The following is a 13,101-nucleotide window of genomic DNA, read 5'->3' as shown; positions in this document are numbered from 1 at the left end:
TATTCAGTTCAAATTATCTCCGGTTTCATTCTATTTCAATATATTGGACCAAAAATAGCTGATAGGACAGGGCCATCAAACTCACGGCCCACAGGCCAGGTGCTTTACTCACTGGCCATGCCCACCCCTGGTTTAGCGAAGGGGGAAAAGTCACAATACGTCATGTGACGCACCGTGACGACACAAGTGTGAGACCCCTGTGGTAAAGCATACTGTCATGTACAGTAGATTCTAAGACAAGATGTCATGGTTCCCTGACCGGTAAGATGGCTTCCAGGCCTGACACAAGGTTTATTATATTATTATTATCACTATCACTATCACTATCACTATTATTATTATTATTATTATTATTAATTTAATTTGTATACCGCCCTTCTCCCAGAGGGGACTCAGGGCGGTGAACAGCCAAAATTAAAAACATACAAATACAAAAGTTAAGATAATTAAAAAAGAATTAAATAATTAAGTTCCCAATTTAAAACCCCCAAATCTATAAAATTTAAAATCCCAATTAAAAACCATTTAGGCTAGGCCGGCTTGGTGGAATAAAAATGTCTTCAGGGCTTTACGGAAGGTCCGGAGGTCCGGGATCAATCGTATTCCAGGAGGCAGCTCGTTCCACAGGGCGGGTGCCCCCAGAGAAGGCTCTCCCCCTGGGGGCCGCCAGCCGACATTGCCTGACCGACGGCACCCTGAGGAGGCCCTCTCTGTGTGAGCGAATTGGCCAGTGGGAGGTTATCGATAGCAGCAGACGGTCTCGCAAATATCCTGGCCCTAAGCCATGGAGCGCTTTAAAGATGAGAACCAACACCTTAAAGCGCACCCGGAAGACCACCGGGAGCCAATGCAGCTCGCACAGGAGAGGTGTTACATGGGAGCGCCACGTCGCTCCCATAATGACCCGCGCGGCCGCATTCTGCACCAGCTGGAGCCTCTGGGTGCTCCTCAGGGGGAGCCCCATGTAGAGAACGTTACAGTATTCCAGGCGTGACGTGACCAGGGCATGAGTGACCGTGCACAAGGAGTCCCGATCCAGAAAGGGGCATAACTGGCGTATCAGGCGAACCTGGCCATCCTGTATGTTTTAAGTGATACTACATTTACCCAATATATGAAACAAAAATTCATATAATTATTAATCACCTAAAGCATTTTTCATTGCCCTATGTTAAAATTAAATGCACACATGAATTTTATAAGTGTGCCATGCTTAGCATTCCACAACCTAATGTCTTCCAGATATATTAGACTACATATCTTAACAACTCAATTAGCATGTCATGTGGATTTTAGGAGTTGCAGTTCAACTCATTACAAAGCATTGGATTGGTGGGCTTTGATTTACAATTTTTAAATTGTAACCAATTTAAAACAAACTTTTTTTACAATGGGTTTTCTTTAGATATTTATAAATAGCTTTTTAGTGCATTCAACTCAAAGTAAATCTTTCTTAGGCAAATATTGAGGGAGCTGGGCATAAATGGCCTTCTAAAAATATATCAATTTGTGGGGAAAGAATTGGGTGGTCAATTTTTCTGAATTTCTCTACAGGAGAAGGAATTCTCCAATAATTTCCAACAATGACAGGATTCCCAGGGGTTAATACGATCTTCTATCTTCTATCAATCTTCCTTGAGATTTAACTAAATCATGGGAAGTCAGAGAAGCCAAGGAAGAAATAATTGTACTGTGAAAGACAAGAACCTACAACCACTGCCCCATCATTAAGTAGAAGAATGCTCTATAAAGATTCACCAAGATTATCTTTTTCCTTGGAAATTTTTTTCTCCAATTAAGGTGAATATGCATTGACAAGAAAAATATTACAGGAATATTGTTACTATTGATCGGATTTTTTTTATTTAAATCGGATTTTTTTTATTTTTATCGAATTTATTTTAATAAAAAACTTTTGGGGTAAAAATCTATCTTAAGATAGTTTTCTATTTAAGATACATAAATAATTTAGTTTATTCAGCATGAAATGGAGCTTAGTTATGTAGCATGAGGCTGTATATTCTGCAACACTGGGACTTCGGTGAGTCAACAGTGGGTCAAAGGAGTAGCAGAGATGACAGTTGCTCTTTAAAAATTATGATTTAAATCGAGTTGATTTAAATCAAGCCTTTTTACTAGTGATTTAAATCATGATTTAAATTGTGATTTAAATCAACTCGATTTAAATCAAATCCACCCTGCTATTGATCAATTTAATATGGCTACTCACTCCAAAAGATTCTGGATAGTTTATAATATTCAGTTATGCAATTAAAAACTATGAGACTTTTATGAACATTTCTAGAACTTTCGCAAACACTATCTTGTTTATCAAATGGTATTTTATATAGAAAAGTGTAGAATCTTACAGGAAAATATACCTTAGTTTTTTTATGAAGTACATCCACCTCATTATTATTCATTAATAAATGTATTCCTCTTTAAGAAACCAAAATGCTAGCTGTTTCTGCTAGACAGCTATTTCTCTGGCCATTATCTAAAGCTTCTGGCACACACACACACACACATTTAGCAATAAAGTTTTATTTACTTGATTAATCAGTTCAACTTAATTCATTTGAAAGGCCTAGCTTACATAGTATTGTTTAGATTAAAATATTTGTTTTACCTATTTCCTGCACCGAATATTATAGGCTATAATGAATTATTATGACATACAGCTTTATTTGCATAGCTGAAAGATATAGTTGAATATTACTCTTCTTTCAAGAGAGAAACCTGACTACCTATTTAACACCTGTTATTTGCCCTGGGCTGCCCAGCAAACTCACAATCAGGATATTATAGTGTAGTATTTGAAAAAATTTAATAAGCCATAAATCTGTAAGCTATGGATAAGCAAATACTACTACAATCAACAACCATTCAAAATTTGATTTACAGAAACAAAAGTACAAGAAAATAAAACTGCAACAAGAATAGAAGCCCACCAGCTGAAAACGCCCTTTTTATATTTGTAACTCATTTTTGCTTCCCAAAAACTCTGAATGGCGGATGTTGTTCTCCCCCACATTCCCCGCCCTTGCCCATGTGATCCTCACATAACCAGAGTTTAGCACTTAGGATTTATGCGACTACGGAGAAATCAGTTCATTTCTACCGTCCAAGCTAAAACTTTATTATTTATCCTTGCAAGCAGAAGAAAACGTTCGTTATGGTATAGATCGGCATCCACTGCACAACCCACAAAAATATAGCTCAAACGAGAAAATAAGCTACCAAATGTGTCGTGCATAATGCCATTCTGGATAATAGTTTTTAAAATGAGCTCTACAAAACAAAGGAAAAAGGACTCCCACGCTCTCCTGGATGAGAATTTCAAATTTGTGAGCACCCACAAACTCTACCGTAGTATCTCCTGCTAAATGTTAACTTCACAAACTCTTAGAGAAGAAACCGAAATCAAGGCTTGATTAACACAGAAATCTTTACAGTATAAACTAGGGTAGGATTATATGGTTTTACACATGTTCGAGGAAAGACCGGAGCTATGAGCTAAGTTTCCCAAAAGCCAAGATCAGACTTGGGTACAGAGCTACACCACACTCTTCTCCGTCTACTCCCATTTTAGCTATTTCTCATTTAACATTTGAAACGTGCAATTTAAACAAAATCATACCTTTCTCTTCCCCCAAATCTGCAGAGGTTAATTATCCTGAAGCATCACTTTAGAAATTTAGGAGTGATTCAGGATTCTTGATAATCCCGCGCGAGCTTCCTAAATGTAGAATCGATTACCTTCCTAATTAGGAGCAACACCTCGTCTAGTGGCGGCAGAGCCTTCTGGAAAACTGAGTCCTACTACCGTTTCCGAACGCCCAATGAGCCAGGCGTTTCGGAGAGGTTGAACTACACTACCCATAAAACAATTCTCTTCACCTGAGGTTCCAAATGAAACCAGGAGAACTGGTTTGATTACTAGAGTTTCACCTTGGGCCGGAAAGAGACGAGGAGAGAATAGTTCAGTTTACATTTTGTTTTGTGTGGAGTTTGCTTAGTTTACCCAGGCTTTATCTCAATGAGTATTTAACTATGTATGTATTCTTGCTCTAGTCTATGCCTCTCATTTTTCTCAACCTTAAAAATTTGTAGGATATAAAAAAGCCAGGGATAGGTGGAAATTAACATCTGCCATTACAGAATCTAGGTTTCAAAAATGTATGAAAATAAGATCTTCTTTTTCAAATTACCTGAGAAACTTTGAACTGCCAGCAAGCAGGCAAATTGGGGTAGACCAACAGCTGTAGAAGATAATATTAGAAGGGCAGAAAATACCTTGTCAATCATATTGATTTATTGGAGCTGATGGAGAGTAATGCAGGCACCAGGATTATTGTTGTGTTTGCATCATCCACTTCTTATTTTTAATTAAATTTCAGTTTATCAGGATTTTCCCCAGGTAGCTCTACTCTAAATCAACATATTTCTAGGCAGAGCAACATTACAGTTCTTGGAAGGCTGTACACACATTTATCTTTATAGGCCCTGTTGTATAATAATCCAGATGTACATAAAGTTATTCCTTGGACCAGTGTATTATTGCAATCAGATACATAATAAGGAATAGCATCTTATATTTTATATCCTGCCTCTTACTTTCCATAACTCAAAATAGCATACATGGTATTTTGTTTTGCTTTGCATTTTCCCCACAACAACTAGGAAAGAAGAAGAGTGGTCTAAGTTATCCAGTCATGCTAAAGGAGACCATAACTCCATCTTTGCTGATTCTACAGAATAATTATTGAGTCTGTCATCTGCACCTCCATAACTGTCTGGTTTGGCTCTGCAACCAAACAACACAAATGCAGACTTCAAAGGATAATTAGAACCACAGAAAAAACAATTGCTACCAACCTGCCTTCCATTAAGGATCTGTATACTGCACAAGTCAAAAAGAGGACTGTGAAACATCCTGGACATAAATTGTTTCAACTTCTGCCCTCAAAAAGACGCTGTAGGACATTGCACGCCAAAACAACTAGACACAAGGATAGTTTTTTCCCAAATGCCATTACTCTGCTTAACAACTAATTCCCACAACACTGTCGAATAATTTACTAAGACTGTATTACTATTATTCTTCTCTTCCTTACTAGTATCTATCTCTTCCCACTTATTACGATAACCATGTTGCTTGTATCTTTCAATTATATTCTTTTTATTTGTTTCCTAGTTCGATTTGATAGCTTATTAGTAACCTTAACTATCACTAAGTGTTGTATTTTTTTTATTCTTGATGAATGTATTTTATTCTCCTTATGTACACTGAGAGCATATACACCTAAGTCAAATTCCTTGTGTGTCCAATCACACTTGGCCAATAAAGAATTCTATTCTATTCTTCTAGTGTGACTCCTATACCAAAATGATATAGTGATTTTAGTGCTAATTTTTTTATATATATACCCAAGGCATTTTGAAGGCGCTGGGCATTGTTCCTATTGTGGGATAATGTGGACATATTTCTGTGAGACCTGATGTTCTCTATAAAGGCTTATACAAGTGGAAGATCTGATTATTAGTAGGATTACTAAGAGAAGTATGATACCACAGGACTTGACACATACATAAATGCAATTAGAATCATAAAGCTTCCATTCTTTGGAAGTATAGAGAATGGGTATCTACCTCTGAATCTTTATTTAATGGACCATGATTATAAATACTTTGAAAATAACTTTTCCACAGCCATTGTTCTGGTTTGTTGCTAGGGTGTTTGTCCTGAATTAGGTTATGCAAGTGTGTTAAGCTTTGCTCTATTGTCCCCATTTTTTTAATCTTAAAAACTGGTGGGGAAACACACCAGTTTTCCAATCACTACACTATTGAAAATTTACAAATAGTTTTGGATTTAGCTATATGGCAAATTATCAAGCCTGCTTGTGGATCAGATTTCACTCATGATTTTATATGAAGGGATTTGTTTTTCTGAAACTTTATGCAGAGGTATCCAGTTCAAGACATCAAGGCCCTTTTGACATCACACAAATGATATAATTATGTAATTTCTGCAGTAATTAAATGATATACAATATGGTCTGACATTTGTGCTTTGATGTCATGATGCCTATCATTTGTGCCCACTGCTTTCCCATCTCTCAAATCTACATGTCCATTATATGCTAGCATAATAATTACAACTAAAATAGTCTTTCTTTTAAAGTGCTGAATTGGTAATAGGCAGCTTTGGAAGTTGAATATGGGGTTAATTATTCTATTAGTTTTTAAATAATTTCTGACTTTTAAGTATTACACTAGCTCCTTAATGGAAGTTTAGATTAGAATTCTAATTACATTAAATTACCTTAAAGTAGTAAATTTGTTTCCTAGCATTTTTCTACAAGTTCTGATCTATTGGTTGTGACAATAATTATAATTACATTACTAATGCTGAAAGATGGTTATACCAAATAACTTTTGATTTCTGGTTTCTAACACAGTTCCTCTATGACTAAAATCAGTAGCCCAACACAGTACTTTTAGTAGACACCACATTTAGATCATGACCTTAATATCTGGAATACTCATTGCTAATATTGCCTAATAAACAACTGTGTGTTTCAATGCATTAATCAGAATATTTGTAGAAGAACTTTTTCAGGCAATAATACAGTAGTAACTGTCTGCTGATTTATTCATACATTTTCATTTTTTTTTCCTTCTCTTTTTGGCCCTGAAGCCAATTGTGGTTATTATGTTGCTTTCATAGTTAAATAGTTTGAGGTTAGGATAATTACAAAAGAACAGTGAGGCATGAATAAAAACGTGAGGTCTGAGTTCCAAACAAAACGGATTTATCCAGAAACAAACACATAATATCCATTATATTCAACTTTTTACCTTCCAATTATCATTCAAGACATTTAGGGATAGCAGGTTATAGATAACACAGTACTTTTAGTAGACACCACATTTAGATCATGACCTTAATATCTGGAATACTCATTGCTAATATTGCCTAATAAACAACTGTGTGTTTCAATGCATTAATCAGAATATTTGTAGAAGAACTTTTTCAGGCAATAATACAGTAGTAACTGTCTGCTGATTTATTCATACATTTTCATTTTTTTTTTCCTTCTCTTTTTGGCCCTGAAGCCAATTGTGGTTATTATGTTGCTTTCATAGTTAAATAGTTTGAGGTTAGGATAATTACAAAAGAACAGTGAGGCATGAATAAAAACGTGAGGTCTGAGTTCCAAACAAAACGGATTTATCCAGAAACAAACACATAATATCCATTATATTCAACTTTTTACCTTCCAATTATCATTCAAGACATTTAGGGATAGCAGGTTATAGATAACTACACGCACACACTCTTCACATACAAACATACACACACAGTTACTTTTTATATTGTACAATGTTCAATATTGCTCAGTATCACCAATTCTCTAGCGAAAACTCAAGGCAACATGCATCATTTTTTCAGCTTTTTCTTTTGAATTCCTTTGGGATGGATGTGTTAGAGGCTAACTATGGTATGGCAAGTTATGTACTCAATTGCTATAACATCCTTCAAATGTATCCCAAGCTGTATTACTTTTGTGTCAAAGTATGGTGTCTTTTCTTGGTAAAGATACATTGCAAAAGGAAAAAAGTGCTGTATTTAAGGACACTAGTTATATATAAGGTGACCAGACGTCCCGCTTTTGGTGGGACAGTCCCAATTTTTAGTAATTTGTCCCACATCCTGCGGTGTTTTAAAAAAGTCCCGATTTTTCATTCTGCCTCCTGAGTCCCGGCTGCCTCCTGAGTCCCAGCTGATGGCTAGAGGGAAAAAAACTATTTAAACTCTTGCTGCGGGGCTTCAAAGAGTTGCCCTACAGGAGATCAGTGTTAAAAGAAAACAAATGAGTAGACCGATGCCTGCAAAAATAGAAAAAACAGCCCCTTACAGCTTCCACATAGGTTAATTAGCACAAGTTGATTAGTTCGGCTTCCCCACTCTCAGCTGATTTGCTCTCAGCTGTTTTGCGCAGGGCTCTGTTGTGTTGCTAGCTGCAAAGAGTTCCTGGAGCAGATTTTTTTTCCCCTAGCTGTGCTGAAAAAGCGAAAGCGAAAGTAAAGGGGGGGCTTGGCTGCAATGTGACAAAATGAGGCAGAGAGAGATTTCTCTTTCTTTTTCTTTTTCCTCACCAAAAAAGGTAGGTGCAAAACTGCAAACAATGGGAAATTTAGGGCAAAAGAGGAGAGTTCAAGATTTTAAAACACAAAAGAAAAAAAGCTCTATTTAACTAGGGAATTGTAATAATTGAGATACTATTAATTGTATATTGTGTTGAAAGCAGAAATGGTTAAGTTGTGGTTTGGAGGAATACATGGGGGAAATTATTTGGTTTATTATTATTGGTAAATATAATTAATTGATTTGTAAGAAATTGGATTGCATGGAAATAATTGGAATATTCATGTTCATATTGATTAATATACAAAAAAGAGAGTTATATAACTAATTGATTTATATTAAAATGTTGAATTTGTATTAAACAACTGTATTACATAATTACATAATTAACCAATGTGAGGATGGATATAAAAATAGATGACAATGGGAAGGGGTATAATATAGAATAGAAGGGAAAAATTGAATTTGATTAAGATTAGAGATGAGGATGAAGGGTAATATTGTTTTTTTAAAAAAAATAGATGAGGAATAAATATGGCAAAAAGGAAATATAGAAATTGTAAATTTAATTGAAATGACTAAACACTGTTTAAATTTGTGAACCGGCCAAATATTCTGTTCAAAGAAAATACATTGTATGTTTGTATGTGTGTTTCTAATTATTGCTATTTATTCATATTTGTTCTCGTTTATTCTTTAAAGTTTAACAATTCATTCTTTATCTTAATATCTTTATATTTGTTTGGGGTTGGCTTTCTTCCCTTTCATCTTTTTTATTGTACAGCAATCTTTCTCCTCAAACCTACCACCTCTCTCTTTTCTTTCCTTCTTACTTTCTCTTCCCCCCACCCTCTTCTTCTCCTCCCTACTTCCTCTTCCTTTCTCCTTCTCCTCCTCTCTTCCTCCCTCTCTTGCCCTCACTCCTACTCTAATTTCCCTTCCCTTCCTTCATCCCTCTCTATTGCTGTATCCTTTTATGCATATGGACTACACAGAGGGCTGAAAAAGTTATTTTTGACTGATCCTCACACTTTTGACCAGTCCTCGAACTTACGACTGTCCTCACATTTTACATTTTTGCCCTATCTTGTCATCATGGTGAAGAGAAGCAGTTGTGAAATGAGTGACATGATTGTTAAGAATGCTGCATGGGCATAAATATGAGGATGGTCATAAGTGTGAGGACCAGTCAAAAGTGCGAGGACCTGTCAGAAATGACTTTTTCAGCCCTCTGAATAGTCCCTATTCACATAGCCATGGCCATCCCGTCACATGACCAGATAGCCACGCCCACCCAGTCACATGACCTCCAAGCCACGCCCACAAAATAAGCCACGCCCACAATGGTGTCCCTCTTTACCAATGTTAAAATCTGGTCACCTTAGTTATATATTAACTATAACTATATTATATATTTTAACTGTTTCTGGGATTTAGATACAGCAAAGTTACCTTATGTTGTTTCTTTAAATCAAAGGGATTATGTTTCTATATGTTTATCTAAATAAGAGATACATTAAATTATTTATAATAACAGTGTGCAAAAAGTAATAATTAAAAGGGGAGTGATGACACCTATTACCATTAGGCCCTAGAGTGGAATCTGGTTGCTCATATCATGAACAAAAGTTACTGAAAAAGAGTGTGAAAGAGAGTGTGATTAATCAGCATAAGAACTGTCTAATCATAAGCTTCCTCTGAATCATAACACTGCATGAATAACCAATTCTGTGACCTTCAAATTCTGTTTTCACAATCTCTTAGCATTATTTAAGCTAATTGGGTATATTAGAAAACAAGCTTCTGGATGGTACCCAGTCTGCCAGTGCCTAATAAGAAAGGTTCTGTAAACCTGATGAGACATTATTATACTAAATTTTTAAAATCATCTTATATAGGAGGGCAGGGATTTGTCTGAGTTCTTAAGCTTCTAGACAGTTAACTTTAAGAGTACAGAAGTCACAGTAATTTATTAATAAGTGCCTCACCAAAGACGACCGAACAAGCTTTTCAAGCATGGGATATGAGGAGTTCTTATGAATCAGTAACTGCATAAAGAGCAGGAAGAACATAGCAATAAATGGACAGTCCTCTCAAGAATGGCATGCAGGAAGTGTAGTCTCCAAGGATTAGTATAGAAACTGATGAGTCAAATTTTGTTGTTAAATGACCTGGAACAGTGAGGTAACTATGTTTTCAATGCAGTGAAGATAAAAATGGATAGCAAAAGGATCTCTTCAGCAAAATGATAAACATTTTTAAATGTGAAGTTCCTGGTGCTCTGAACTTGCAGACATTTCATTACTCAACTTTATCAATTGGATAATGAAACATCTACTGTATATGCAAACAACTATACTCAGAGAGATACCAAGGACTCTCTACTTCAACCTAAAGCTACATAATTTTTATTATACCTTAGGGTACTGTATATGAAGGAAAAATTATTGGGCAAATACTCCTCACTTTACATAAATGTATGAGGCCTAACAAGGGAATGACTACTTTAGGTTGTTTTGGATATGTGAATCAAAATAATTTAGGGTGCCAGGCAACTCTGGAGCTAATGGTTAAGAGATCCTGCTTATCATCTTGGTTCAGAAGAGATCAGTCAAGTGCTGCCATCTGCTGATACAATATAATTTCTTATTGTGATAACCATATTGAATTGCCTCTGTCCTGGATTATATTTGAAATATTATTTCTAAAATAAGGCCACAAGTAGGAGCTGTTGTTGCAAGGAAACTCTCCTTTTATAATTATCGTATTTGAAACAATGACCTTTGAAACATGTCCCTGATGCAAATTGTTATTGAAATCAATATGACATACTTCAAAGTAAAAATCTACAGGAGTATGTCATTACCCTAATTTAAAAATCAATTTGTAATAAGACTTTGTGGGAAAGGAGCCATGTTATCTGGTGCACAAAAATCAGTAGTTATTTGTCTGAACTTTTTAGGCTAAAGTAATATGTTTTATTAAGAAGCATAAGCTTGTTATTCTGAAAAAGATGTTACTAGATTCTTTCTAATTTTTGTAACATGATGTTATCTCAAATACCCTGTTTCCCCCAAAATAAGACATCCCCTGATAATAAGCCCAATAGGGCTTTTGAGCGCATGGCAATAAAGCCAAGCACTTATTTCAGGGTTCAAAAAAAATATAAGACAGGATCTTATTTCAGGGTATTATTTATGAGTGACAGTAAAATGAATTTTATTTTCAGCAGTGACATTTTATTAATATAAAGAATACCCATCCTTCTGTAAATATCAGGGCAGCATGCAATAAATACAATAAAAATTTGTTTAATAATGTATTATCATAAAACAGCAGAAAGACAGCAAAAAAAAAAAAAAAAGAGTTTCAGCACTGAAAGCTACTAAGGCTTGACCAACCATATTCTCCTCAAAGAATTCGTCATTCTCAGCATGACCTTTGTTTGGTATGCGGAATGAGCACTACAATGTACTTATCAGTGCCCTTGGAATCTTTTCCAAACTTGATAACAAGGCACCAGAGTTAGTGAACTGCATATTTTTAAAGACTATGACTGAAACTTACCATATTTGAATATATAAAGTGGTGAAGTAGGGAATCTAACAGCACCTACTTTAAAAATGCTTTATTTGAAGTTATCTATATAATTAAATATATTATTAAATATATTTAATTAAATAATAATGATAATTATTTGGGAAGTTGCAATGTTGAAGAGCAAAGCACCAAATTGTAGCAGCTTCTTTATTTAAAGCAGTGCTTTGGGAAGCCACAGGGATAACATCAATATACTTAGAAAAGAAGAACAAATCATGGTTGTGGCTTTATGTTTTGTTTGGGAGTATACACTCTTGGCTTGAAAAAAAACAAAACAAAGATAAGCTCCTAAAATAATGTATAATTCCTTGGTCTTCAAGAGATAATAGAAAGCTTCCTTATCTGTTTGTATACTGTTAAATTCTGATTGTTTGTCACTGATAATATTCTCTGTGGTAGCTAAAACTGGCATTATATATATAGTATAATAAATGCTTTCAAAATTCCAACTATCAGGCTCAGAGTATTGCCAATCCTTAACTTCTGACTCTATGTAAAATATGTATTCATTTGCTCTAGAATGTAAAACAAGGAGTTGCCTTTTAGTTAAATTTTAACTAACAATAAAATAAAAAATGTAAACATGAGGAAAATTAAACAAATGCTAGGTGGAACATTTCAATGTCAGATATTTTATTTATTTTCTGTTTTTTCCCCCTTCTGTTCAATAATGTCTGATTCTCAGTGATTGCCTGGACACGTCCCTGTAGTTTTCTTGCCAAGGCTTTTCAGAAGTAGTTTGCCATTATCTCCTTCAGAGGGCAGAGAGAAAATGACTGGCCTAAGGTCCCCAGCTGGTTTTGTACTTTTAAGGTCTGAAACTCATAGTTTCCTGATTTATAGCTTGATGCCTTAACCACTACATCAAACTTTCTTTTCACAGACAGATTGATTCTAGTAGTACTGAGTTTTATATTATATGTTAAGAACACATATAAATAAATGATACCTGCATTTTATTTTATAGGGAGGCATTCATTTTTGATATGGCTTAGTAATTATATAAGGTATGCTATTTAGTCTAATACAATGATATATTAATTATTAATATAATATTTTTGGGAAGCTAAATTTAAATATAACAAACAGTGACAATATTGCTTCATTGAAACATGGATGATGAAATACATGGATGATGAATGTCATCAATTCAGAGAATAGTATGGCTCAAATATTCTACAGATAGTTCTTGACTTTCCACTGCTAAGCCCTAATAGACTCAGGCTGCACTAGATGCTTGATTAACCTAACCACAGTCCAGAAACTGGGGATTAGAGCGAAAAGACTGGCCCACCCGATCAGGTTTGAACAGGTCGATGGGTCCCTATTGTGGGGAGCCTACGCCA

The 13,101-nt window shown here is 35.2% G+C and overlaps 1 protein-coding gene across 1 annotated transcript in view; it reads right to left on the bottom strand.

Moving 5' to 3' along the window:
- Positions 1–3,824, bottom strand: part of MACC1 (MET transcriptional regulator MACC1) — a 37,069-nt gene extending 33,245 nt beyond the window's left edge. Inside the window, exon 1 of the mRNA XM_034402608.3 lies at positions 3,641–3,824. The gene's annotated coding sequence lies outside the window, so the exon portion shown is untranslated. The remainder of the gene's footprint in view (positions 1–3,640) is intronic.
- Positions 3,825–13,101: the final 9,277 nt, after the last annotated feature.

The sequence above is a fragment of the Pantherophis guttatus genome, chromosome 4 (assembly GCF_059756535.1).
Source record: "Pantherophis guttatus breed Tessera chromosome 4, ASM5975653v1, whole genome shotgun sequence".
Taxonomy (NCBI): Eukaryota; Metazoa; Chordata; class Lepidosauria; order Squamata; family Colubridae; genus Pantherophis; species Pantherophis guttatus.
Note: the sequence above shows the minus strand (reverse complement) of the source record. Positions and strands in the feature narration are given on the sequence as shown.